Raw genomic sequence first — 15,854 nt, forward strand, 5'->3', positions numbered from 1 at the left:
TTTAGTACATTTACAATAGTGTACAACCACCACCTCTGTCTAGTTCCAAAACATTTTCCTCACCCCAAAAGAAAATCCAGTGCCCTTCAAGCAGTTTCTCCCCGTTCTCCCTTCCTTAGCCCCTGGCAACCCCCCATCTGCATTTTGGTTCTATGAATTAGATATTTCATATAAATGGAATCATACAACATGTGTCTGGCTCCTTTCCTTTTGCATAATGGTTTTGATTCTCTTCCACTACTGTAGTAGGTATCAGTACTATATTCCTTTTTGTGGCTGGATACTCTTCCATTATATGTGTAGACTGCAATTTTTTCGATCTGTTGATACATAAATTTGGGCTATTTCTGCCTTTTGGCTGTGGTGAGTAGTGCTGCTGTGAACATTCATGTACATGCATTTGTGTACCTGTTTCCAGTCCTTTTGGAAATACACATAGGAATGGGATTGGTCCATCATAGGGTAATTTCTAGGTTTATCTTTTTGAGGAGTCTCTTGATTCCTGTCACTATACTTCAGGGTGATTTTTTCTGAGTATTTCAGGAAAGAATATGGGAGCTCAGAAAGGTAGGATTGATTTCTCAAAAGTCACCCAGTTAGAGAACTGCACAGCTGGGACTGCAGCACAAGTCCAGCTGTTGAAAGCACCCTGCAGAAGTCACCCAGCACTCTACTTAACGTGTCCCTCCATCTGGTCCTGTGAATACCTAGGATTGATGGTTTCCATTTTTCAGAGAAGAAACTGTCCCATATGCTAAATGGCTTGCTGAGGTAGGTGGTTTCAGGAGAGCTGGTAGTCTTCATTCTAGTCTTCATTCCGTTTAGAAACCACACCTGACACTTGACTGTCGGGGTATGTTTCTTCTCCTTTCCTCAGGCCTGCATAGCCTGGTGATGTGCAAAGAGAGTAGAAGGGGAAAGGGAGCTAGGAAGAGGGGATTTTTTCCCTCTTTTCTACAGCCAGTCATTCAACAAGTAATTTTTGAGTATCAGCTGTGTACCAGGCGCTAAACTAGCTGCCTGGGGCTTCTCATGAACTAAGTAGACAAAGACCCCTGCCTTTAATAAATGAGTTTCATTCTCATGGCGGGGACAGGGTGGCAGACAATAAAGAATAAGGATGATACATTATGAATACATTTTAGAGTATGTGAAAAAGGTAAACTGTGGGAGAAAACAAGGTAAAGGGGTTATGGAATGCTGGGAGGGTGGGGTTGCAGTTTTAGATAGGGTAGTGTTTTGAACTGAATGTGTGTATACCCAAAATTCCTATGTTCAAGCCCTAACCCTCAATGTGGCTGTATTTAGAGATGGGGCCTCTAAGGAAGTACTAAATAATTTTAAGATTAAATGAGGTCATAGTGTGGGGCCCTGATCCGATAGGATTAGGGTGTTTATGAGAAGAGACATCAAAGAACTCTCCTTTCTTTCTATGTGTATGTGCGAAGCAAAGGCCACGTGAGGACATAGTCAGAAGGCTGCTGTCTGCAAGCCAGGAAGAGAGCCTTCACTAGAAACTGAATTAGCTGTCACCTCAATCTTGGACTTCAGCCTCCAGGACTTAATAAAATAAATTTGAGTTGTTAATCCACCCAAGTCTGGCATTTTATATGACAGCCCCAACTATAATAATACACACAGTGAGAGAAGACATAATGTGAGGAGCTGCTATTTGAGAAAATCTTAAGGAAAGCGCAGATATTAACTACTTGAATATCTGATGTGTTTTAAACAAAGGAACCAAGCTCGCAAAGGCCCCAAGGCGGGAGAGTGCAGGTATGGTTGAGGAGCACACGGAGGCCGTTGTGGCTGTAGTGGAGCAAATAAAAGGAGCAATTTTAGGAGATGAGATCAGAGAAACAGTCGTGTAGGGCACAGGTGTTCCCAAACTTTCCAGGCATGGTGCCCTTAGTGTGTCAGTAATTTTTATGAAGCTCCTATGTCAAAGAAAATACCTAACGGTTTGGTTTTATAAGTTAGGTCCTAACAATTTGATAGCAGTGATCTGATTCATATTGCTATGCTAACCTAGAAAATGAAATATGCCCTATAGTATCATATGAATTCAGTGTGCTGCCCTGGGGTGCCTTGGCACACAGTTTGGGGATGACAAATGTAAGGTGGTGTTAGACATTTTAAGGACTTGGTTTTGAATTTTGGGAGCCATTGCAAGGATTTGGAACAAAAAAGTAATTTGATGTATTTTGAAAGATTGCTGTGGCCATTGTGTTGAGAATAGTACTGAGGCTATTGCAATAATTCAGGCAAGAAATGACAGTGCTTAGAGTGGAAGTGGTGGACATGGTGAGAGGAAAGTTAAATAATCGCATATGTTTTAAAGGTAGAGTCAGGAGGATTTCTTGGTGGGTTTAATGTAAGGATGAGGGAGAGAGGAATCAATGATAATGTCCAAAGTTTTGAAAAGAGCAAAAGGAAGGACTGAGTTAGCAAATGTGTTAGAAAAGGCTGTGGGTTGGGCACAGTGACCATTGTGTCAGGTGTGCAGGAAAAATGCGTACAGACTCCAGCTCCCTTATTGCGGAATAGGCAATGAAGGGTGGCTTTGGAGCAGAGAGGCAATGGACTAGTTAACTGGCAATACACTAAATATGTGCAGAGGAGAGAAGATCATGGACTGAGCTCGCTAAGAGATTAGGAGGAAGAGAAAAAAAAAAATCAACACAGGGTACTGAGAAGGAACAACAAATAAAGTAGGAGAAAAACTTAGAATGTGGTATCCTAGGAGCAAAGAGAAAGTGTATGAAGAAGGGGGGAATGAATAGCAATGTTGAATGCTGTTGAGAAGTCAAATGAGAAGGCGGCTAAAAACTGACCATTGGACTTAGCCATGGGGAGGTGATCCTAACAAGTAGTTTTGGTAGAGTATAATGGTAAAAGAAGATTTGAGGCCAGGTGCAGTGGCTCATGCCTATAATCCTAGCACTCTGGGGGGCCGAGGTGGGAGGCCCCCCCCACCCCACCCCCGTCCCCCACTCAGGAGTTCAAGATCAGCCTGAGTAAGAGCAAGGCTCTTGAAATTTTCAATTTTTTTAAAATAAAGGAAAAAAAAAAAAAAGATTTGAGTGGGCTTACAAGAATACAGAAGGAGAGAAGTTGGTGTACAGACAACTTTAACTAAGTTTAGGTACTTTGTTGGAATCTTCTAAACTTCATCCTTGAACAGAATCGGGAAAACTGTACCAGGCTTTTGGATCTTTGTTTTCACAGATATGATTTATTGCTGAAATCATTTCTTGGGGAGTTGATCTGATACATGAAATTTGAAGCCTGGCTTACTGAATTTTAGGTTCCCTCAACCTAAGCTCGCCTGAAGAATGCCCGCCCCTAGGTGCTCATTTCCTGCCCCGTTCCAGATTGTGGCTTCTGCCCATTCTCCAAATGGGCTCTCACCAGCTTGGAGGTCAGCCTGCACACTCTTAGAAGCTGAGCGCATATACAGCTTCTAGGAGTAGTCAAGGGGTGGGTCGGGGACTGTGGAGTGCTGGGAAGAGCCCATTGTGGTCTGTTCCATTAAACAGTTGGGATTTTTCTTTGAAACTTTCGGCTTGACTCCAACCTACACCCAGAAGCTTTCTAGAGTAATAGAGGGACCCTGAGTCAGACTGCCTGCATTTGTAGGTGGTTCTTCCACTCACTGTAGAATTTTGAGCATATTCCTTAATCTCTCCATGTCTATGAGAAATGGGAACAATAAGGATTAAACAAATGAATGCAAGCAGATAGAAGTGCTCAGAAAGTATTGGTTGTTATTCTTATTACCCATCTCTAGTTTTATATCAAAATATGATGGGAAAATAATAAGATTCATCCAAGTGGTAGCACGTATCAATACTTCATGTTTTTATTGCCAAATAATATTTCATTGTCTGGATATATTACATTTTATTTATCCCTTCATAGACACTTGAGTTGTTTCCACTTTTTGGCCATTATAAATTATGCTGCTGTGAACATTTCATGTGTAAACTTTGGTGTGGACGTATGCTTTCATTCCTCTTGGTTGTATGCCTCTGGGTAGAATTGCTGAATATCAGATGGTAACTCTATGTTCAACCATTTTAGCAATTGCCAGACTGTTTCCAAAGCAGCTGCACCATTTTACATTTCCAACAATATTTTACGATGGTTTCAGTTTTTCTACATCCCAGACCTACGTGTTATTGTCTGTCTTTCTGATTATAGCCGTCCTAGTGGGTGTGAAGTGGTATCTCACTGTAGATTTGATTTGCATTTCCCTCAGAGCTGTCTATGGTAACACCTTTTCATTTGCTTATTGGCTGTTTGTCTATCTCCTTTGGTGAAATGTCTGTTCAGATCCTTTGCCCAATTTGTAATGGTATTGTCTTTTTCTTATTGAATTCTAATTTTCTTTATATGCTCTAGGTACAAGTCCCTTATCAGATAATGTGATATGCAAAATTTTTCTCCCATTCTGTGGGTTGTCTTTGCACTTTACTGATGGTGCCCTTTAAGCACAAAGTTTTTATCTTTGATGACTTCTAGTTAGCACATAAACTTTTGTTTCTGACTATTTTCTAGGGAACCTGGACTAAGACCTGAATGAGGTGGATATTAGTTCCGTTCTACTGGTGAGGAAACTAAGGGTCATGAGAGCTTAAGCAATTTCTCCAACCCCCCTAGCTAGTGTAGAAGGAAGTTAGAATTTGCACTGAAGTCTATGAGATCTCTTGGCTCTCTTCTTAACCTTTATGGACAGGATAGGGACACACTAAATGTGGGTTGAAATTGCACATTGTCACTTTGTCCCTGAGGGTGCTAATGTCAACGTCACATGTGTGGACCGTTTGCTTCATGCATGGGGCTTTACATGCATTCTTCTTGGCTCCTCTTCCTCATATACCCTTAAGAGATTCACATCTTCAACCTCCAGGTGGTTGGAGAGTCGGGGGAATAGACTGACTGGACCATATGGACCAGGGACAGGTCCACTGCATGGACTTTGGGCTGTGTGGGTCTCACTCTCCTTCCCTTTTCTTGCTCTCAAAGAACTGATTTATCACCCCCTGCCTTTTTGCCTGTTCTTGATAGGTTAGGAAGAGGAGAGATGAAGATTAGATTCCCTTAGCCTCAGAAGTATTATTTTTCATTTTGCATCTTCACATGCTCAATTCGGGAAGATATGAGTGAATGAAGAGGCAGCGTTAGAGAAATTACCTCTCCTGCACGTTCCTACCAAGTTGTGCAAGTAAGCGACAGAGCCAGGGGTCCGCACTTCCCCACCCCTGGTGGTTTATAGGAAACTCTGGTTAGGGAGGCACAACTGTAACAGCCCCTCCTGCAGCCACAGCTCTTACACCGTCTTATTTCTGCCATCTGCCACTTTGTCCACCTGTAATCTCCTTGGTTGCTTCTTTCATGCCACAGGTTGGCAGATTCAGGTGCCCTGTGTCTCAGTACCTGGCCCTGCCACATAACGGCTGTGGGACCATGAGCAATGGGCAGGTCACTGGCCTCTTTCCTCGGATCCATTCCTTCCCCTTCTAGGTCCTGGTCTGTGTTTCAGGAACTGCATCTCCCAGGCTCCCCTGCTTATTGGCTTCTTGTATGTTCAGGCGCTGCCGGCCCTGGTGGGAAAGGGGAGGAGCAGAGTGTCCCCGTCACCTCTCCCGCCTCTGTGGCACCTCAGGGGGCAGTGCCATCTTTGGCGGTGGCTGTCTCCTCTATAGCCCCAGCTCCCACCGGCCAGCCCCTCCCTCTGTGGAACCCGCTCCCCTCGCCCCTGCGCACTGGGGCTCAGCCCTTTGGGCGCTTGGGTAACAGTGGCTTCTCACTGTTGCTGATCTGTGTGTAACTTCCTCATCCCGTGTTTGGATTCTGGATTTTTCCGTCTCCAACTTATTAAATTCCCCAGTTAGAGTAGTTTCTGCTTTCCGGCTGGTGCCCGACTAATGTAGTTTCCTCATCAGTAAAGTGGGATTGTCAATATCTACCTTATGGAGTAGCTGTGGATATTTAATGAGATTATACCTGATTATTACTTATCGATGTTACGGTACTTCAGGGGGAATGGTGGGCCTCTCCTGGGAAACTACGCTTTGCCTTCTGCATTTTTAATTGGCCCCAAAGCCACTGGTCCTTAATTTCACAGTTTCTACTCCTCGCTCCGGGAGAGCAGTTGCAATATGCCACTCAGCCTTCCCGGATAGCCTGGGGCCTGGGCCAGGCGCTGCACACCGAGGACTTGGGCACTGTGGTGCTGCCACCTGCGAGCCTTCTCAAGTCACAGCTATTTAAAATACCAGCAAATAGACAGGGTTCAAATGAAGGGAAAGGGGAAACTGAGGCAGCACACTGCCATTTGAAGTGCAGCCAACACCCTCTCCTCGAGGCTCAGCGAGACAGAATTGGGAGAATCAGGTTCTGGGTCTCTGTCCATGGGAGAAAATTGGTGCCGAGTCCAGTTTTTTTCCCCCCACAGGCCTATTTGCACTGTAACACTCTGTCACTTAGACGTAAAAGAAATATGATTTGGGACATTTTAGAGAGAGAGAAAGGGAGAAACAAAGCTCTGTGGAGACTAAAGGAAACCCATTAGATAGAGAATCTGCCTCTGCCAGGGGCTTCTGCTGTCTTGGGACTCCGGACCAGCCTGTGTACAGAGGATGACCGGTAGAAACCTAATGTTTTTCTGGAATGTTCTTAGCGTCGAGAGAGCCTCTGTGTTTCCTGGGGATACTCCTGGGTTAAATAAGTCCCTTTCTGGCTTCTGCCTCAGTTTTCTGTTTTCTTGGATTATCGCTCTATTTTTCAGGGAGAATTTCCTACTAAAATTTTTGAAAATTATTTTTCCTTCTGGATAAAGTAATTTGGACTGAGAAATCTGAATAAGAGAAAAATTAAAATGCCCCATCTCATTGGTTATCTAAGAACTGCAAATTTGAAATAGTGAGATAGCAGTAGTACTAGTTACCAAACTAGTAATGGTTTTGCGTGCACAGGGTAATGTGTCTTTTCAAACCCTGCTGGTGAGCGGGCCAAGTAGCAGAACTTTTTTAGAAAGGAATTTGCTGGTCTCTATTAATACTCTTAAAACTTTATGGCATTTTATCTAGTAATTGCATGTGTTAAATGCTATGTAATAATCAGAAACAAGGACAAAAATTTATAACAAATGCAATTCCTAATATAATTACTGAAATCTTGGAAACAACCCAAAAGATCGATAGCAAAGTTTTGTTAAATAATCACTATAGTTAACATTTATTGAACACTTAACTATGCAATAGGCCTTGTTTTACAAGCATTAACCAGTCCTTACAACTCAAATGAGGGAACTTCTATTATTATGTCCATTTTGCAGTTGAGAAGCGTGAGGCATAGAGAGAAGTTACTTACCCAAGGTCACACAGGAAGTAGCCAAAGCCAGGATTTGAACAGGCATTCAGACTATAGGGTTTGTGCTCTTAGCCACTGTGTTATACCAGACTGCAAATAAGCTGTATGATTAATTAGCACAACCTAGTTGTGCTCATAATAAATATAATCCCATTATTAAAAATCACATTTACAAATAATTTTCAGTGATATGAGAAAATCCTCATGGTATAATGTCAAGTGAAAGGCAGCTTACATGATATATGTTATGATATATCATGTGACTGAAATTATATTAAAATACATTATACTGTATTTTGTCAATGCAAAGACATGCCTTTGTATATTTCACTATCGCTAAAACCGGAGGTGCCTTAGAATTGATAGTGTATCATAGTTCAATTGACAGTGTTCTTAGTGGAACATAAAGTAGTGTTGCATCTTAAAACCCAACTATGTCATGGATTCAGTGAAATACTGTATATGCCGAGGTGGGACAACCTGGAAGGACGTTACACCAAAATATCAACAGTGAGGGGTCTCTGGGCTGTGTGAGGGGTACTTAATCTTATACAAATGAGGTGCATCTTCAGCACTGGCCCCCGCCTTCCATCAGAGAAGTTTGGTTCCTTTCCTCTTGTCTTTGTTTAGTTGATTATTTGTTCTAATTTGGTTATTGTCCATCTTGCTTGTTGGGTGTTAACTAACAATAGGCAGACCCTGTTTATCTTGTAAACACCATGTCCTGCTGTTAAGTGAGCTGTGGATCTAGCCAAGTGGTTGACACACACCAGGGGCATAAATGCTAGTTCACTCCTGGATCTGTGGGGACGGTGATAATATATGGTGTCTACTATGTGCCAGGCACCATTTTATTTCCTCACATCATTTATTTCCTCCTCACAACGACCTTATGGGACAGGCACTATTAGCCTCCCACTTAACAGATAAGAAAACAGGCCCAGAGAGAGAGACTGCTGCATGGCCAGCGCACAGGTATGGGCAGCAGACCCAGGATTTCCTCTTGGGAGGATGACCCCAGGCTCTGAGCTCTCCCCGAGCCTTTCAGGAGTTTGCCCTCGGAGGTGTGATTTGGACTGGAGATATTCATCTAGTTTAACTCAATCTAGGAAGTTAAATAACCAGCCTAAAACACACTACTGTTTGCTGATCCAGGTGTGTGAGGAAGCTCGTCCAAAGCTTAGGTGGATGGGGCATGACATGCTCCCTTCCGTCCTTAGTGTTTAATCAGCTTTCTCTCCTCTCTCCTCCTTTTCTTCTCCCCATTTTCCCATCTTGATGGTCCTCACTTCCTGAAAAATGGTAAGATCTTTAGAGCATTAGTTGCCTGTTAGAAAGCTATAGAATTAAATACTATAGTTGAAAGGTCAACCTCCTCTTAAGTGCTTTGCTGAATTTGGAAACGTGGCTTAGGAGGCTGCCCATTCTGGCTCCTACCATCCTCCCTCCAGAAGGGTCTTTGCATGCCCGCTTCCCTCTGCCCCATCGCCCCATTACTGTCTCCTTGTGTCACAGCTCAAGCATCACTGCCTGGGGAGAGCCTTTCCTGCCTCTAAGCAAGATCCTAAGTCAGAAAACGTATAAACAAGCTTTCATAGTACTTCCCAGAATTGCAATTTCATACCCGTTTCTGTGGTTGCGATTAATGTCTGTACCCCCATCAGCGTCTGTACCATGAGATAGGAACAGTATTTGCTTGTCTGTTTTTTAAACTCACCCTCACATCTCCAGCGCACAGCATAGTGCCTGGCACATGGTAGGGGCCATAGAGGAAATGTTGAAGGGGAGGAGTCCCTGGAGAGGGAAGGGAGGTCATGGTCCTCCCTGGGGGTGTGGGCTGCTGTGAACCCATGTGGGGGTCTGTCTGATCTTGAACCTCATGAGCTGCAATGGCTTGCCTGGAGGCTTCAGTGCCCTGCCCGGCTCCTCTTGCCATCTCTCTTCCTCAGTATCGTGCCAGAGTGACGCAAGGGACTGGACCCAGTGTGGCACAGGAGCACAGGTGCTTGGGCCAAGCAAGGATGACCTTGCTGTTGATGGAGTGGATTGCAGTTCATCCCTCGGTAGTGGCCTTGACCATTTCATGTGAAGCAACACTCAGGGGTGGGCCTGGTGCCTTTGTTTGCTTTTAGGGAAACAGCAGGGACATCAGGATCAGTAAGCTTGATGTTGATGTCTTACTCTACCATCCCCCACTCAGGCTCCAGCCAGCACGTTGTCACCTCACTCTTTTCCTGGTCCAGCAGCTCTGTTCTGCCTCCAAGAGGCTCCAACAAGCTTTGCTGGGGTATGTGGGCCACCCAGGAGGGCTAAGAATTTGATGCTTCTTAGAACAAATATTAAAAATTTCTATTGTGAAGAAATCAATTTTTGGTTAATAAAAATTTCATGGAGAATGCTTTCCTTTTTTTTTTTAAACTGATTTATTTCCATGGGTAGAAGCAGACCTAACATTCTGAAAATACTTTTGTACCATCACTTTTTTTTTTTTTTCGTGTTTGTCCTGTACTTAGTTTTGCTATCTGATCATCTAAACCAGACTTCTTGGGAGGCGGATGAAAGGGCTTGCAATTTAGGTAGTCAACGGCCGGTAAGCGGCAGAGAGGCAAACATTATCTGAATCGGCAGTTCAGCTGATGGTGGGCTTTTAGCTGCGGGTGACCCAAGTGTAGAAGGAAAAAAACTGAGGTGAGAGCAGTTTTTAAAATGTCCACTGGGTGGAGCTGTCAGTTTAGGTGGAAGCATGATTGGTTTACTTAGCTACAAGTTATTTCAGCGAGGTTTCATTAACTCTTAAAATTGATACCCAGACCACTTCCTCTAGCTTCTTCAAACCCAGATCATAATTACAACTAAACAGCATTGGTGTGACTCTTGTCTGCCCCACCCACAGGACTGTAAGCTTCAGGGAAGCACTGAATGCCAGCATTCCCAGAGATGCTGCTCTGTCTTTCTCTAACTTCAGTCAGTCCTCAAAGGACTCACCCAGGGAGCCTATGAAAAATGGATTTCTGAGGCCCTCCTCAATCCTGATTCAGTAGTCGTGGGGTGAGTTGAACGTGGTGCATCAGAACTCAGTGTCCATCCCGGGAGACAAATTCCCCTCTTTCCTTTTCTGTCTTGGGTGGAGGCACTTGGATCAGAAACCACGTGTTACCCTTGACCGCTCTTACTCCCTCCCTCCGATCCAGGAACTCCCCAAACTCTGCCAATTTTACCCCCAATCATCCCTGAACACGCCCATCCCTGCTCGGCTCTTCCCGCATCGCCCCAGCTCTGCCCTTTCTCGGCTCGTCCCCACCCTGATTTGGCTACTCCTCCTAGACTTGGTGTGGTCCTCCACGCCGGGAGCGCTTGTCTGATGAATCCCATCCGTTTGCCCACAGGCTGGGCTGGGCTGGGCTAGGTGCCCCTCCTCTGCTCCCACAGTCTCTTTTGCCATCAGTGGACACCTCTCGTGCGTCGCCTCGCCTCCTCTCTGTCCACATTTATTCCATCCATTCATTGCTGCAGCTTTGAGAAGATGAGAGCTGACTGTGCTTCCCCGCTTTCTGCCCCAGGGCTTGCCTGACCTTGAGACATGGATGCCTGCAGAAATGTCTCGGGGCCAGCACACGCACAAACCTGGGAGAGCAAAGAGTTAACGCCCTAGGAAGCAGCTCCTGAGCCCTGGGGGCCGATGGATGCATGTTCCCCTCTTCTGTCCTTCTGGCCATCAATATAAGGCATGTTCCTCCTGCGTCCTCAGAGAGCCCCCAGGGGCATCAGTCTCCAGTTGCCCAGGCCGTGGTACATTGTGATAAAGCTCTGGGTACTGGCTTTCCCTCCGGCCCAGGGTCTCTCTTCCCAGGCTCCCAGGCCCCCAGCTACTTCCTAGGACCACTTCTCCAAGTAGATTGGTATCTACAATTTCTTATGTTAGGTTTTGCTTTTTTATGGGGAGGAATTCAAGCTATCTTTAACTGGACCACTGCCTTTATCAAATTAAAAATATAATAATTATTTGTCTATATTTCTGTCTCTTCACCCAGCTGCAAGGCCTTTAAAGCAGAGATGGTGCCTCATTCGTCATCCAGGTAGTTTGTAATAAGTGCTTGTTAAATGAATAGCTCAGAGGTGAAGAGAGCTCGATGTGTTTACACGTAGCAGCTAAAGCGCACGGGGGTGTATTACCTTTGTAAGGTACTTTTCCTGCTTTACGTCATTTAACTCTACAAGGACCCTAGGAAGTAGGCGCTATTATTATCTCCATTTTTCAGATGAGTAACAAGCTGCGAGAAATTAGATAACTTACCCAGAGTCACACAGGCAGGGAGAAAAGCATCAGAATTTTGAACTCTGGTTTGATTCCCAGGTTGGCCTCTTATCAACTTGATTATTGGGGGACTTTGCAGGCTTATTGTTGGGGTACAAAGTGCTGGCGGGGGAGGAGGTGTCTTGGTAGGCAGGGGCTACATCATGAGGGATATTTTCCAGTGATTTTTATCTTGCAGGCAAGGGGGTGTCTTCAGAAGCTTAAAACATTTTCTCATCATGAGCCTTTTGAAGTTTTCTTGTATAAAAAAAATAAATAAATAAAATAAATAAATAAATAAATGCAAGCAGTTTGAAGAACTTCCACAAGGGGGCAAGCATTGGCAGCAGATGAGAAAACTGGCTTTGGAAAATTGGCGTGGGAAACTTGGTTCAATTTTCTTTTCCTAGCGGGGCCTCTGCTCAGCTCTCTGAGTGGAGCTAAGATCAATAAGTGACCTCAAGCATTGGAGACCTGCTGTTGTTCATTCTGCCTTTTCCTCCCACTCTGCCTTCCTGTCTCCTTCCCTATCACTTTCTCCTCCTTGTTCCTCTGGTTTACTTTCTTTACTCAACTGGAAACAGGTTCAAAACCATAGTATATAGGTGCTTCCTACGCATCACCAAGCTTGCAACATCTTAAAATCCCAATTCACACACAAACAACAACAACACAGACAACAACAGCAACCACAGCAACAGTTTAGACCACAGTGTCCAGCAGCCGCTAGGAAAGGTGTTGTTCCGTGTGGTCTTATATCAGGAAGCCCTATAAAGGTTTCGTCTGCATACTTAGGAAATGGTTTTTGATTCCAACGGAGGTTCAACTAACATTTACTGAATATCTACCGTGCGTCAGGCTTGGTCCTGTGAGATTGAGCCCATGTTATTTTACAGAATCTTCCCACTAATAGTTTGAGCTAAGTAGGATTTTTCCCTATTTATAAAGGAGGCAATTGAGTCTCAGAGAGGGTAAGAGCATACCATTGGCAGGTCCTGGGGCCATATTTAAATCAGATTTTTGGACCCCTACTCGAGTCTTCCTGCTGTTAAGCCACACTGGATGGGTCGATTTATCATCATCTCTCCGTGTGACCAGTGAGGAGTGGGGGAAATGTTAAGCACCTTTTTTCTTTGATATCAACTAGGCTGAGTGCATAGATGTCCAGAGGGAAAGAAGAGGAGTGGAGAGAGGGGGTTGTCATTGCTCCAAACTTCAGCTTTCTGAATCCACATACAGGCTGGAGACCTCAGGTCAGAGGAACAGACTTAATGGACCAGGGAGTGGAAACCCTGGGCTGGCCCAGTGCAGTGGACTGTCCTGGATACTCCCGGTGGCCAGAAGAGGGCTACAGTCCAATAAATATTTATTCTATTGAACCCCTCATACAGAGAATACTAGGGACCAGGATTGTCAAAGTGACCTGTCCAAGGCCAATGCGTGGAAGAGCCAAGTGTGGAAGGCTTTCCAGTGTTGCTTTGCATCATAGTTTTCCAAAGTGGTATCCAGGCTGTGCCATTGGCATGGGCATACAGGGGGTATGGGTGGGACATAGGTGCACACTTTTTATTTAATAATCATGTGTTTATTTTGATGAGTATTAGAAAAATACATACAACCACTTCAAAATCATGACTCCATGGATTTTTTTCTTTTCTTTTTTATTGAGACAGAGTCTTGCTCTGTTGCCCAAGCTAGAGTGCCATGGCATCAGCCTTGCTCACAGCAACTCAAACTGCTGTGCTGAAGTGATCCTCCTGCCTTGACCTCCAGCCTAGCTCACAGCAAGTTCAAACTCTTGGACTGGAGCGATCCTGCTGCCTTAGCTTCCCGAGTAGCTGTGACTACAGGTGCACACCACCATACTCGGTTAACTTTTTCTATTTTTAGTAGAGATGGCATCTTGCTCTTGCTCAGGCTGATCTTCAACTCCTGACCTCAAGCGATCCTCCCATCTTGGCCTCCCAGAGTGCTAGGATTACAGGTATGAGCCATTGCACCCTGCCAGTTCCATGGATTTTATTGTTAGGAGGAGGCTAAAGTAGACAGTAAATAAAAGGTGGATAGATTTAAACAATACATAAAGAACACATTACATAATATAACATGCATAAAGTATTAGTTTCCTATTGCTGCTGTAACAAATGACCACAAACTTAGTGGCTTAAAACAATATAAATTTATCTTAAAGTTATGGAGGCCAGAAGTCCTAAAACCAAGCCGTGGCAGGGCTGCATTCCTTCTGGAGGCTCTAGGGGAGAATTTGAATCCTTGCCTTTTCTGGCTTCTAGAAGCTGCCACCATCCTTGGCTCATGGCCCCTTCCTCATATCACAACTGGTTTTCTCTGACTTGGACCCTCCCCCTACCTCTTATAAGAAGCCTTGTAATTCCACTGGGCCCAGCTACATAGTCCAGGATAATTTCCCTGCTTCAAGATCCTAATTTCATCACATCTGTAAAGTCCCTTTTGCCACCTAAGGCATCATATTCACAGATTCTGAGGATTGGCACATAAACATATTTTGGGGGGACATTAATCTGTCATAATGTGGAGATGGTGTGAATATCTGGGAAAAACCAGGCAGGTCTTGTTTGAACGAGAGGAGAGTGGGAAATCCTGCCTTCCACTCCAGCCCAGTTTTGGGCTTGACACCAGCTCTCTTAGGGTCTCTGTAGTTGTAGGATTAGGCAGAGGAAAACTTGGCTATTTGAGAGCCTACTTGCCTGTTCATGAGGGCAGATGGTGTCCTGTGAAAGCCCTTCCGAGAGCAGGTAGACGTGGAGTTAAACTCGGGAGTTGGGGCTGCAACTTACTCCACACAAAGGTAAGAGAAGAATTAGAGCAAAGGCCAAGCCACGGCTTTGCTGAGGTGGTGTGAGACTGAGGCACACTTAAGGAACAGGACGCCTGATATTCAATCTGAAATTGTGTGATCAGAGAGACCAAAATAGATGTTCCTTTATCAACTAAGATGGACCCTTCGGTTAAGGAAACAAAAATTACCTCTGGGTCAAGGATTCAGGGCTCGGCTGGCATGGCAACCTAAATTCCTACACCTACAAGAAAAACCACACTCTTGCTAAACTCTCTAATAATAGTAGCTATCAGGCAAATTGTCAGACCCTTCCTAACTGTGATTCACAGCCCAGACCACTACCACTCTGAGTGGACGGAGGACCACCCTTACAGACATTCCTTCCTGATAAGCAACTGCACACCTCTAGCCGATTTCAGCCAGCTCACAGAGACTGCACACAGCTGTCTTTGTGGTCTATTGTTCACTTTTTGATTCAAAGAGCCAAATTCCGCCTCATTTTAGTGCTAAAACCCTACCCCCAAATGAACATGGGATGTATGTTACATGTATGTTTACTCATTGTGCATGTGCTTGACTTCTCTCATAAATATATAGAGTTTTCCCCCAAACCTGCTGATGTGTAGGACTCTATTGTGTAATACAGACCCTATGAGGCATAAAAACCAACCTGCCCTTTCCCTCTTTGAAGAGAGAGCACCTTTGGTATGTGCCAGCAACTGTCATCCAGAACAGTACCAGGATGGCTAAAGAGTAGAGAGGAGAGTTTTATTGGTGATGTCAGTTTGCAAACTGGGAAGAGAGAGTTTCTTAAGGGACAACAGTAGTTTTCATGTTTGCCATGTAATGTCTTTGTTTCATCCCATGCTTGGAAAAATCTATAAAAATGCTGTGTGTGTGTGTGTGTGTGTGTGTGTGTGTGTGTGGTGGGGGGCAAGGGGGCTTAAAAAGTTACTCGGCCAGGGGTGGTGGCTCAGGCCTGTAATCCTAGTACTCTGGGAGGCCGAGGAGGGAGGATCATTCGAGGTCAGGAGTTTGAGACCAGCATGAGCAAGAGCCAGACCCCTGTCTCTACTAAAAATAGAAAGAAATTAGCTGGACAACTAAAAATATACAGAAAAAATGGTGGCGCATGCCTGTAGTCCCAGCTACTCGGGAGGCTGAGGCAGGAGGATTGTTTGAGTCCAGGAGTTTGAGGTTGCTGTGAGCTAGGCTGATGCTTGGCTCCTACTGGCCAAAATTTTTATCCCTGCCTCCTTGCTACCGGCAATTAAGGGAAAGGGTGATTTCCACATCTGTGTCTTGAGGGACAGATTGTGACACACAGGTTGAATAGCTAGGCACAGGCACAAGCTTTACTGAGAG

The 15,854-nt window shown here is 44.7% G+C and overlaps 1 protein-coding gene across 1 annotated transcript in view; it reads left to right on the forward strand.

Annotated features, from left to right (window-relative positions):
- The window catches only part of QDPR (quinoid dihydropteridine reductase), a 200,746-nt gene that overhangs the window by 22,442 nt on the left and 162,450 nt on the right, over positions 1-15,854 (forward strand). The window lies entirely within an intron of this gene.

The sequence above is a fragment of the Eulemur rufifrons genome, chromosome 19, assembly GCF_041146395.1.
Source record: "Eulemur rufifrons isolate Redbay chromosome 19, OSU_ERuf_1, whole genome shotgun sequence".
Taxonomy (NCBI): Eukaryota; Metazoa; Chordata; class Mammalia; order Primates; family Lemuridae; genus Eulemur; species Eulemur rufifrons.